The sequence below is a fragment of the Pseudophryne corroboree genome, chromosome 3 (assembly GCF_028390025.1).
Source record: "Pseudophryne corroboree isolate aPseCor3 chromosome 3, aPseCor3.hap2, whole genome shotgun sequence".
In the NCBI taxonomy this organism is placed as follows: Eukaryota; Metazoa; Chordata; class Amphibia; order Anura; family Myobatrachidae; genus Pseudophryne; species Pseudophryne corroboree.
Genome location: NC_086446.1, coordinates 291,448,655 through 291,460,455, shown reverse-complemented (window position 1 = coordinate 291,460,455; position 11,801 = coordinate 291,448,655). Strand labels below are relative to the sequence as shown.

The following is an 11,801-nucleotide window of genomic DNA, read 5'->3' as shown; positions in this document are numbered from 1 at the left end:
TTGTCAATTTATCTGTTTTATTTTGACTTGCAGCTTCCCCCCTTTTTGAAGCCCAGCATCTCCTGACAGCCACTGTCTCCTACCCTGATCCCTTCTGTTGCTAATATCTATTCAACATTTAGGAACTGAACTTGAGATTTCTTTGTTATCCAGTTGCAGTGTTCTTTATTACATTTCAAGATGCTGACATACCTGGGATTCAAACCCATTGCCTGTGGCATTGCAGACAGACAATCTATTCATTGAGCTATCTGCCCTTGCATAGAAAGTTAGTTCATTCTAAGCTAGAGAATTCTAACTATTTGATATATACTGTATAATACCTCTAAAGTGTGGAAAAGGGCATCATAGCATGGGCTTTCTCTGGGATCAGCCTTGTCATGCCCCTTCCCCATGAGGCATGCACCTTATGTCCTCATTGAAAAAAATGGAGGGGGCGCCAATTCTCTTTCTGGCACAGGGCACCAAAAAGTCTAGTTACGGCTCTGCGTTGTCTGCCATAATGTGTAATAAGGGGGACGCTGTCTGCCGTAATGTGTAAAAAGGGGGACTGTCTGCCGTAATGTGTAAAAAGGGGGATGCTGTCTGCCGTAATGTGTAAAAAGGGGGACTGTCTGCCGTAATGTGTAAAAGGGCCTCTACCTGGTGTAGTGGCGCTACTGTGCAGCGCAATTTGAATAATGGAGACTACTGTGCACCATAGTATGAATTGGTATTATTTTGTGGCCACGCCCCTATATATTTTTTGCGCGCCTGCGGCGCACACTGCCCCTATCTTGCATGGGGGGGCGCCAGTGCCGTTTCTTGCACACAGTGCTAATGATGCTTATTGCCAAGGGTAATGCTCGTTGCCAAGGGAGTACTATCCTGTGATCCTGCTCCCCCTCGTCCTAGGATTTTGCGAAAATGATGCAACCACGTCATTCCGCGAAACTCCACCACCCAAGCGGTATACTATTGGAGGCAGGTGGGGGAACAGGAAAAGATCCACAAAGTGCCATGGCAGGACTCGCACGTGGTGCCCACTGCTAGAAACAGCACTGCATGCCATCACTGGAAAATTATGTTGTGGGGTTTTGCAGAGACGCAAAAAAACTGTTTAGTCTCTCTGGGGCACACTTTTTTTTACATAATAAAATGGTACATATATGGATTAGGTTATAAGGTAAGTATGTTGAAGGTAAGTAAAGATTTTTACGTTAAAACTTAACTTTTATAAAGGGTATACAGACGAAAAGAAATTGTGATATACACATAAGAAAAATTGGTTAAAAGGGTATTAAATAATTGCTCACTTCTATTTAGTTCAATTGTCTAGTATCAGAATGAGCACTGTCTATATCAGACATGAATAAAAAATTAAAGGAGACGTTTGTTAGAGCGAAAATTTCTGTTTTCCTCTTCTCTTATTCAAAATAATGAAAGTATTGTATAAGTATTAAAAAGAACAGAAGTCAGGCTTTGTGACTCCAAGAGACCATACGGTAACCAGGTGAGTATCAATGTAATATTACCGCCCCTGTGTTCTAAGAGATCATAGAAAGTCTTAAGAACCAGTCACTTCTGCTTTCACCCATCTGTTGCCATCGAATGGGCAATGAGAGAGTGTATGCGCCAAATTAATCTGGTTTTGAAGGAAGTACAGTACAGTTCTGCTTTCCTGGGTAAGTATATAGGTAACGCGTCCCAAATACTACAGTACCTGGTATTCCCAGAGGGTCTCCCCTTCTGGTACTGACCCGGCCCAACACTGCTTGGCTTCCAAGATCAGATGAGATCGGGCATGTCCAGTGTGGTTTGACTGTAGCAAAAAAGTTTTTTTGTAGGGAGTGTTAATATTCGCGCAAAATTACTCATTTGGATGATAGAGTGAGTGTGTTGAAATAAAGAAGAATAACCGAAGAGTAGGGTAAGTATAGAAAAAAGTGATCAAGAAGTAATGAGAAAAGTATTACACTTCTGCTGTCCAAAAGGGAGCCTCTGTTGCTGTCATAAGCAATGCAGATCATCACTGGAAAATTACCCTATTTTTCGCGTGGCTTAGAGACGTGAATTTTTACCATTATTGCCATATTGCCAATATGTGTGAAAGATTAAACATATTGGAGTCTATTTATTATTATCACAACTACTGATCGTAGAGAGATTATTTTTTTTTGTGGACGCTTTTTGCAGAAATAGAAAAAATTAATTATAGCCAGCATTTCAGAGCAAAACATTGCCAAGACAACTAAGCAATAACCTGTCTACCCGAGAGTGGGGAAAGTTATAGTGCCATACTGCTTGGCTAATACTTGCAGATGTATGTAAGAATCTTACTGCAGCAAATGTTATTGCCGTGATGGGGTCTGGTATGAAATCCTGATGGCTTGATCCCAGCGTTCAGGAGACCGACGCCGGAATCCCGACAGCGAAGCAGAGAGTTCCCTCACGTGCTCACTGCACTCGCCCACTTTGAAACTGGTGGTGATCTACGCTCGCCACACTATTCTATTCCCCCTCGGGTGGTGGCGTGGATTACTGGCGTTGGTGTTCTGATGGGTGTCAGGATTCCAGCAGGTGGTAACTTGAACGTATACCAGTTAGACACATGTTGGTTGCTTCTTAGTTATAGCTGAATGGGAGTTACTGGATGGCAATTAAATGCTTGCACACAGGAGAAGCAGCCCGTGGGCTTGTAGACAGTTGTAGACAGTGTTACAGGCTGTTCAGAGGTATGCAGATATTCATCCAATGTCCATATAATATTGTGTCATTCAGAAATCAGAACCTTATATTCCTCTTGTATGGCTCACATTTTTTAGTATATTGAGTCTAAATTTACAAATTCTTTAGTAATCTGAGGACAGTGTACTGTCCCTATTGACAGATGCATATTTACATATTTTAAAGAACGTCCTGGTCTTAAAACCACAAATAACTCCAATTTTGGATTCATTTGAACTATGTTCCTGCAGATAATGTTACTGAAGTAGGATTCTTCGTCATCACCCCTTATTTGTAATAACTCTCAGTATAAGCTAGCAACATTTCCTCCCACAGACTATCAATGGACATTTAGCAGTTACGGAGCCGGAAAGCTTTCTGTCATTCCTGTGGTTTGTAAAATAAACAGCATGTTTTAAACATTTTTCTTTCCTTTGCCCCTTTTTCTTTTATTTTGTCTTTCCAAGACTTCTGCATTGCTGGGATGTGTGTTTTCTTTGAAGTTTGGAGTTTGTCTTTATTTTTGTTGGAACGAGATCAGAAAGTATTTCTATGCCTAGTTGTGCAGTCCTCTGCTAGGCTTAGCGCTCTGTATCAAAGAACCCATCCTATGGCTGTGCTCCTCCACATTATGGTATAGTGGAAGGGTGCTTTCAGTCACAGCTCAAAGTCTTTCTATAATGCAAGAAACAAACATGATATCAATGCCAGAAAACATACACAAATGTTTATGACAATACAAGTGGCTACACAGATGTATTAGGATGGGAAGCCCATGGCTGCAAATTGTATTGAAGTTCTGCATCTGGAATAATCCTATTGCTGTTCATGGACAGAGTGGCTTGTAAGTGTCACACTGTATTTAATGAGAGCCATTTGGAACCACTGTTGACACAACTCACAGTCGGATTATAATTGTGGCAGCAGCCCAGGCTTCCTGTGAGGCCCAGATATTTTCTATTAAAACTCTGTGATACAAGTGACAAAAATCATTTTAGTATGGGGTAAAGGTTTGCTGCTCATTTCAGTTTACTGATGCTATTGCTGCTTTTTAGTAAATCAGTTGGAGTTTGAGATGGCAAGATATATTTAAGCAGGTTGAACTGTGTTCTAATCAAAGGTCTGACCATACATAACCTTCCTATCGGCAGGTGTGAGACCGAGTGTAACCCCACATATTGAACCTTATTTGCTATTAAGTAAATTCTAACTTATCTAGAAATAACGACACAGACAACTGAAAATGCCATTAATATCGGTCAACTGTATTTAATACACCATAATAGGGCCGGCCATACAGCCAGTGGCCCTGACTCCCAGTAGGGTAGGTCAGACTACATTCATGTATTGGGAAGAGAGCGCACCTCCATAATGCAGCGCAATAGCCACTGGACTGACGTTCTTTCCCGCTTAAGGGAGACCGAGACCGAATGAGGGAGGGCGGGCAATCCAGGAAAAAGAGGCAGACTGTATCCAACAAATTGACTAACATGTCCTCAGCTCCCACCCTAAACCACTCCCTTAAACCAAACTGGCTGAAGCTCCCTAACCTATTAACCCTACAACTTCCTGTGTGGAGAGTCCCCAGTCTCACCCTCCCTAGGAGTTTATTCTAGCTTGTGCTTATTCAAGCACTCGCCCGTCATCTACTTCAAAGTGTTTTATATAAAGTATCAAGTAAATATGAAAGTTCTAGTTGTAGCAGAGAAACTTGGGAATGGTAGTACTTAAAGGGGCCTATTTATTAATTATTGGTAATTATAGTTTCTTATTGCGCCTTATCACAGTAATAAGAAATTATGTGTCACCGGTTCACTTTAGTTTTGGGTGGCGGCCAGACTACATGTGTGAGCAGAGAGCTCTGAGGTGGGATCCTATCTTTTGTGATCTGTAGTTCATAGGCTACAACAGCTATCACCATCTGAAAATGGCTTTAACTAATGGGGTCAAGTCAATTTCCAGAATGCAAATGTAAATTTGTAATTTAAGCAGCCCCAATTGAAACCTATAGGGCTGCTTTTGCAATCAAAAACAGGGGATCACAGCAGATACAGTATCTTTGATATCTGCTGTGGTCACCCGTAGATACATTCAAGGGATCCTTAATATCTGTGGGTACCGCCCCCCGAAAACAGGTGTATTAATTTAAGTGGGTATCCTGCAATTATTTTTTGATCAATAGGCTCCTAAATCATGTTTTCTTTTCAATTATTGCTGTTGGTGTTGGCTGTTACATAGAATGAAGCCAGCATAATAAACAGGAAGAAGTTGAGTAATGACTGGCTGAGCTGCCTCTTACTATCCATCTAAACCCTCTCTATATGCTTAAGCAACAATGTCTTATAAATAGAGAATGTATGTTCAAGTTTTTATTGGAAAATAATCACATATACACTACAGTAAGTTGTTGCACAGTAGATTACATTAAATGTCAATTAAAGGGGCTGGCCATCTTTGGAAACCCCTGCTATTTAGTATTCCATTATATCCCCTAGGTGCCCCCAACCCTCTCCACACTCTGTCACATGCCAATAGCAGCAATATAATAGCTCATCCAGTGCTACACATATATATTCTACCGACTGGCAGCACCCCTCACCCCCCTTGACCTATGCCCCTAGCAAGTGCCATCCTGACCAAGGGGTAGATATGGCTCTGACAACATTTTTAAACTTCAGTTCTCATCTTTGTACACATGCATGTGTGATCTTGCAATTAAATATACCCCCTTCCCCACAAACTGTCCAACAGCCACAGGCCACTACATGCACTATAAAGATCAGAGTGGAGCTGCTGCATATGCCCAGTGGCAGCAGATTTTCCCACCAAGTCAGCTGTGTGTGGATCTGGGTGCTCAATCATCGCACCAGAGAGAGAATCTGGTGACTTAACTGTGATCATTGGGCATGCATATGTCTGACGTATTGCATTATATAAACAGCACTATGTTAGGGGCAGACTATAGCCTGTTACATGCTAATTTTGCATCCATCATGGGCTTGCGACGGTCACTTTAAAATTAAACATTTGGAAACCCCCCTCCAGAAATCCTGCATTTGCCCCTGTTACTGTACCATAAAAGTGAATGCATAGCTTGGAAGCAAATATGACTATGCAATTTCCCTTGAACTCCCCGGAGCCCAGAACCACTGATATTGACTATACACACGGTGCAATTTTTGCTCTGTACAATTTGGACTATGTATAATTTGGACTATACCAGAAACTAGATTGTACACAATATAGTCAAAATTGTCTTGCCTGCACAGTCTATTTTTTCTTGCGATACAGAACTCCTGCAGGAGCATGAATCGGTATCGCAAGCTGTATACACACAGTGCAATATGTGCTAAGTTTTCTTACAATTTTGATTAAATTGTAAGCAAACATTGCACCATGTGTATGCGCCTTTAATTTTATCTGAGAAAATCACTATCAGGGTCATTCCATGGTAACAAACGTTACATTTTATATTTCATGTGAAATATATTTTCTGCAGCAGGGTACACTGGAATTTCACAGGGAATAACATCAGGGTGTAGAGTTGGATCTTCATCCGAGGCACCGACAGGCTAAATCTTTGACTGTTCCCAAGATGCACTGCACCGCCTCCTCTATATCTCTGCCTCCAGGCACTGGAGCTCAGTTTGTAAGTGCAGGCAGCTAACGGAGGGCTGCGCTAGACAGCCCTGAAAAGAGCTTTTCTGACAGGAAAGAAGACTTCAAGGGCCGCAGCATAGGCACTTGGTGGTATATGTCATACTGACATATCGTGCTGCGGCTCCCTCACCTCCCCCAGCGGCGCTGTATACTCTCGTGTCCTGGTTGCCGGGTACTTAGAGCGGAGGAGCTCCAGTCTCATCAGGTACACATACCGCCGCTGCTCTCCTGGGCCACACTATAGGGAGGAGGTAAGAGGGTCCCCCAGGCGGGACCCGCCGAAATCGCAATCCGGTCGCGGTCTCCGGAGACGGACCGCGCCGCTGGTGTGGACACTGTGGCCGTGCAGGGACTCCACTATATCCACCAGGGCAAAGAGTACAGGTCGGATTTACTCTCCAGGAAAGAAATTCCCCCTGTCTAAAAAGATGCTTGCTCGTTATCCCCTCGCTGCAGAGTTAAGTAAAAATTGGGAAACACCACCTCCGGTGTACTCACATGTTGCACGTTTGGTGGTGTCTTCTACTCTGCCTGTCACTACCGTCACCTCTCTGAAGGAACCGATGGATAAGCGTGTGAAGAGTTGCTTGAAGTCTATTTACACTCTTGCGGGTGCTGTGCATAGACCTCCCATAGCGGCTTCTTGGGCTGCAAAAGCTATTGAAGCCTGGGTTCAAGAAGTTGAAGCAGAGCTACCTTCTAATTTTTCTGATAATGCCAGACAGTGTCTTTTATATATTACCACAGCCTCTCATTACATACAGGAGGCGGCCTCTGATGCCAGTGTGCTGGCAGCCAAAGCGTCTACTACGTCCATTCTGGCTCGCCGGATTATGTGGTTGAGGTCCTGGTCTGTGGATATGGACTCTAAAAAGACCTTGGAGGAGATCCCTTTTAAGGGAACCATCCTGTTTGGGGAAGATTTGAACAAGATTCTTGCTGATTGCATGTCTGCCTAGTACTAATCCTTTGGCTCCGAACGCTAAAAGTACCACCTGTCGTTCCTTTCAACCTCCAAGTAAAGCAAAGGGTCAGGCGTACCCGAAACAGGCTTGCACTTCCAAAACCTCTAAGCCCAAACCTAAACGTTCCTGGGCTGCCGTCAGCCTGCTTCCAGACCAGACAAGCCTGCTGCAAGATGGGGCGGGACTCCCCCTGGGGAACACCAGGGTGGGAGGCCGACTTCTGCGGTTCGCCCAGGTATGGTTACAGGGGCAAACGCATGATTTTGTGAGGGGGGTTGCCGTACTGTACACATATACATACAGTAGCACATCACACACACATTCATATTCACATTGCATACACATACATAGCATAACACACACACGTACACACACATACTGTATACATAGCACACCACACATTCATACATACTGTAGCTCACAACACGCATTGCATACACATACATAGCACACCACACAAATACACACATTCCGCGCGCACACACACACACACACACACACACACACACACACACACATACATACATACATACAGTATACATAGCACACTACAAACACATATACATAGTACAAAACATAGCAAGAGCAGGGACTTCTTTCCTCATGTGCCTTTCCTTTTCTTACTTACACTATCTTATACGCCATACTCCCTTTGATGGCACCTAACCCCGGGTTTTCTATACCTGTCCTATTTTGTCCTGTACTGTAAGTGCGGTTTTCTTGTTTGCTCATTTTATTATGTACTGTGTAATGGGCGCTGCGGATCCCTTGTGGCGCCATATAAATAAAGGATAATAATAATAATAGCAAGACAAAATAACCAAATTGCGCTGACAGTTACAAAACCACCTAAAATACAATAGTCCTTGGGGGATTTGGCAGCAGCTAATCCCAGACAGGTCCTCTTGCCAGCGGATAACCAAAAACGTAATGGAGTACAATGGTTGTCAAAGGAGGGCTCAAAAACACTTGAAAGTTCTTAAAAGTTCTTAAAGATACTTTTTGCGATTTCTTTCAGACCGAAGATCAGATGGAGATGGAACTGGTAACTCTGGAATAGGTCTATTCCAGAGTTACCAGTTCCATCTAAATCAGATTTTCGGTCTGAAAGAAATCGCAAAAAGTATCTTTAAGAACTTTTAAGAACTTTCAAGTGTTTTTGAGCCCTCCTTTGACAACCATTGTACTTCATAGTACAAAACATATACATATATACATAGTATCCCACACAAATACACACATAGATCACCTCACACATTGCACACACATACATAATACAAAATGACCACACACAGCATACCACACACACACATATATAGCTCACCACAAACATTGCACACACATACATAGTACACTAAACAAACATACATATCGTACCACACACAGTAGCACTGCAATCACATACACATTGCAAAGTTATACATATCACACACACACACACACACACACACACACACACACACACACACACACACACACACACACACACACACACTGAACATATATACACACAAACATACCTAGTGCTGAGAGGAGACTGGCGGCATCCGGACCATGCATTCGGGGCCGGCGCTAGGCATAGCAAACTAGGCAACTGCCTAGGGCATTTGGTATGCCTAGGGGCACCAGCAGCTTCTGCTGATTAAAATGATATGTGGCATGCCTATATTCTGTGTGTAGCATTCCGTATGCAGATACAGCCACAGTCGCACACAGTATATAGGCATGCTGCATATCATTTTAATCAGCAGAAGCTGCTCGTGCATCCTAGCCACATAGTAATGCAAATAAGATGCATTTTCATCAGAAAAAAGAGCCCAACGTTAGCAGAATTGCCAGCTGACTCGCGCCAGGCATCTCCTGCTGCATGTCGCATTGAGGCAAGATTTATGAGGACACATCTGTATCCAAGAAGAGTCAGAGGTCACAGTGTTAGCGACCATGTGAGTGCAAGGGATCCCCAAGCAGCGTTTGTGGACGCACTGGCAATTCCATGGAACTCTCGGCTGCCATACGTGTTCTCTCCCGTGTTACTCCTGCCCAGGGTAATAAGGTAGTACAAGCAAGAAGGAGGATTACTACTTCTTCTAATCGCTCGAGCGTGGCCCAGATGGCATTGGTTCTCAGACCTGCAGGGTCTCTCAATAGAGCGTCCTCTTCTACTTCCGCAACACCCAGACCTCCTCGTTCAGGGCCCTTGTGTCTACCAGGATCTGGCCCGACTGGCTTTGATGGTATGGATCTTGAATCTTCAGTTCTGAGGGCCGAAGGTTTTTCTGAGGCGGTCATTCAAACTATGTTGAAAGCCCGTAAACCGGCTTCGGCTCGGATTTATTATAGGGTCTGGAATTCTTACTTCGCCTGGTGTGCCGCTAAGAATTATGATGCATACAAGTTCAGTACTGCCAAACCTTTGGCTTTTCTGCAACAGGGCCTGGACTTAGGCCTTCTTCTGGCCTCCCTCAAGGTTCATATTTCAGCCTGTGAGTGACCCGCTAGATTGGCCTGCCAATCTAGCACCAGCGATAGCTGCGCATCGCTATCGCTGTGAGGGGTACACACGGAGTGATCGCTGCTTAAAATCTAAGCAATCTGGTCAGATTGCTTAAATTTTAAGCAGCGATCACTCCGTGAGTACCCCCCTTAGAATGGTGCAGTGAGAGTGTGGTGTCAAATGAAATGACATTCATACATACAATTTGTTATCTGTCAGCTAGTGGAACAATTGCATTGTCTTCCACAGTTATCTCTGCATGTGACTTTACTCCAATTTCAGTTCTGCTTCACTCCCAGCAGTATCTGACATGATACTTATTGTAATGTACTTCCTAATTACCCTTTATGTTTTATCTGTAGCCCAGCCCATGGAAATATTTCTTTTCATGTATTTGTGGCCTGCCAACCTGCTGGCTGGCCACAGCGGAGACTCAGTTATGGTTTCATGTTCACGTTCAGTCACTTCCACTAACTGTGTGACATGTTAAATGCTTTAATACATTTGGCAGTTCTTGTTTTATTGCTTACTTGTTCATAGAGATAGAAACATAACACAGAACCAGTTGGTGGCAAATATCCCAGACCGATTAGCTGCGCCTGGAAATAACACACCACAGGGATCCTTGATCCGCTGGAATTTCTATGAGTCTTAATGGGGTCTGGAAGGTTTTGTCACTCTGGGTACCTCGATTCATCTTATACTGTGGAGTGAGAGGCACTAAGCACAGAGTAGCTGGCTGATGCCTGCTGTTACCGCACATACTGGAGGTTTGAACCATTTCTTGACACTCTGCATATCACAAATCGAGGACCCGGTGTTCTGGGCTCGATGTTCTGAACCTGCTCTCTTGCCAAAAATAAAGTTTCTTAACTGATGTGCAGAGAGCGGTAGACAAAGAAAAGAACGTCTGCGGAGCACAGACTCACACGCACATTGTAAAAGACAGATTGATAGTTAATTTTGTCTAGCAAAATGCTAATATTTATTATGTTTGAGTGATGCCATTCTTTTTTAAACATGGTAAGGCACAAATTTATGGTTAAAGAAGAAGAATTATAAGGAGGCATTAACAAAAGTCAAATAATGCAAACCTATAAAAAAAGAAAGAACCAAAGACAGAAAAACAGTGTTCTTGTAGTATCCAGAAGAGTAATACGCTTGGTTGTAATTGAAGGTCAGAAGTTTATTAATATGGTACATCCTTTAAAATAAAAAAATAAAAAGATACATATTTTTCCCCCCCATTTAATAAAGAACAGATACACAGCACAGGTACCAATACAGTCATTTGCCTTTGGTCACCATGCTTATAGTATTGAATTGGGATGACCCACTTGAAAAATGTCAGTTTATATAATTTGCACGCATGTAATCTTTTCATTGTTCAAAATGATTAATTTGAGGCCCTCATACGAGCTAATTTTGGTCTCATTTGGAAGAGAACTACAAAATCCTAAAGGGAATTATGTTTAACTAGCTGGGATACCCAGCATTTCCCTGGTTGAAGAATGGACTTTGAAGTACATTCTCTCTCTCTCGAGCAGTGACGTGCGGTGAGGTCAGAGGCTGGGGAGGCACACACGGGGATGGGTCTGGGTGCTGGGAGTCTGTGAATCTAACACACACACACACACACACACACACACACACACACACACACACACACACACACACCCGTCTCCACACTCACTACAGATGACACACACACACACACACACACACACACACACACACACACACACACACACACACACACACACAGCCCTGCCCCCACACTAACTACAGATGACACACACACACACACACACACACACACACACACACACACACACACACACACACACACAGAGCCCTGTCCCCACACTAACTACAGATGACACACACACACACACACACACACACACACACACACACACTTGTTTTTGTGACCTCATCGGGACCCATGTATGGAACATCCCTCACGGGGATACCAT

At 43.4% G+C, this 11,801-nt stretch overlaps 1 pseudogene; it reads right to left on the bottom strand.

Annotated features, from left to right (window-relative positions):
• Nucleotides 1-1,690: 1,690 nt before the first annotated feature.
• Nucleotides 1,691-1,809, bottom strand: LOC134888885 (5S ribosomal RNA; annotated as a pseudogene).
• Nucleotides 1,810-11,801: the final 9,992 nt, after the last annotated feature.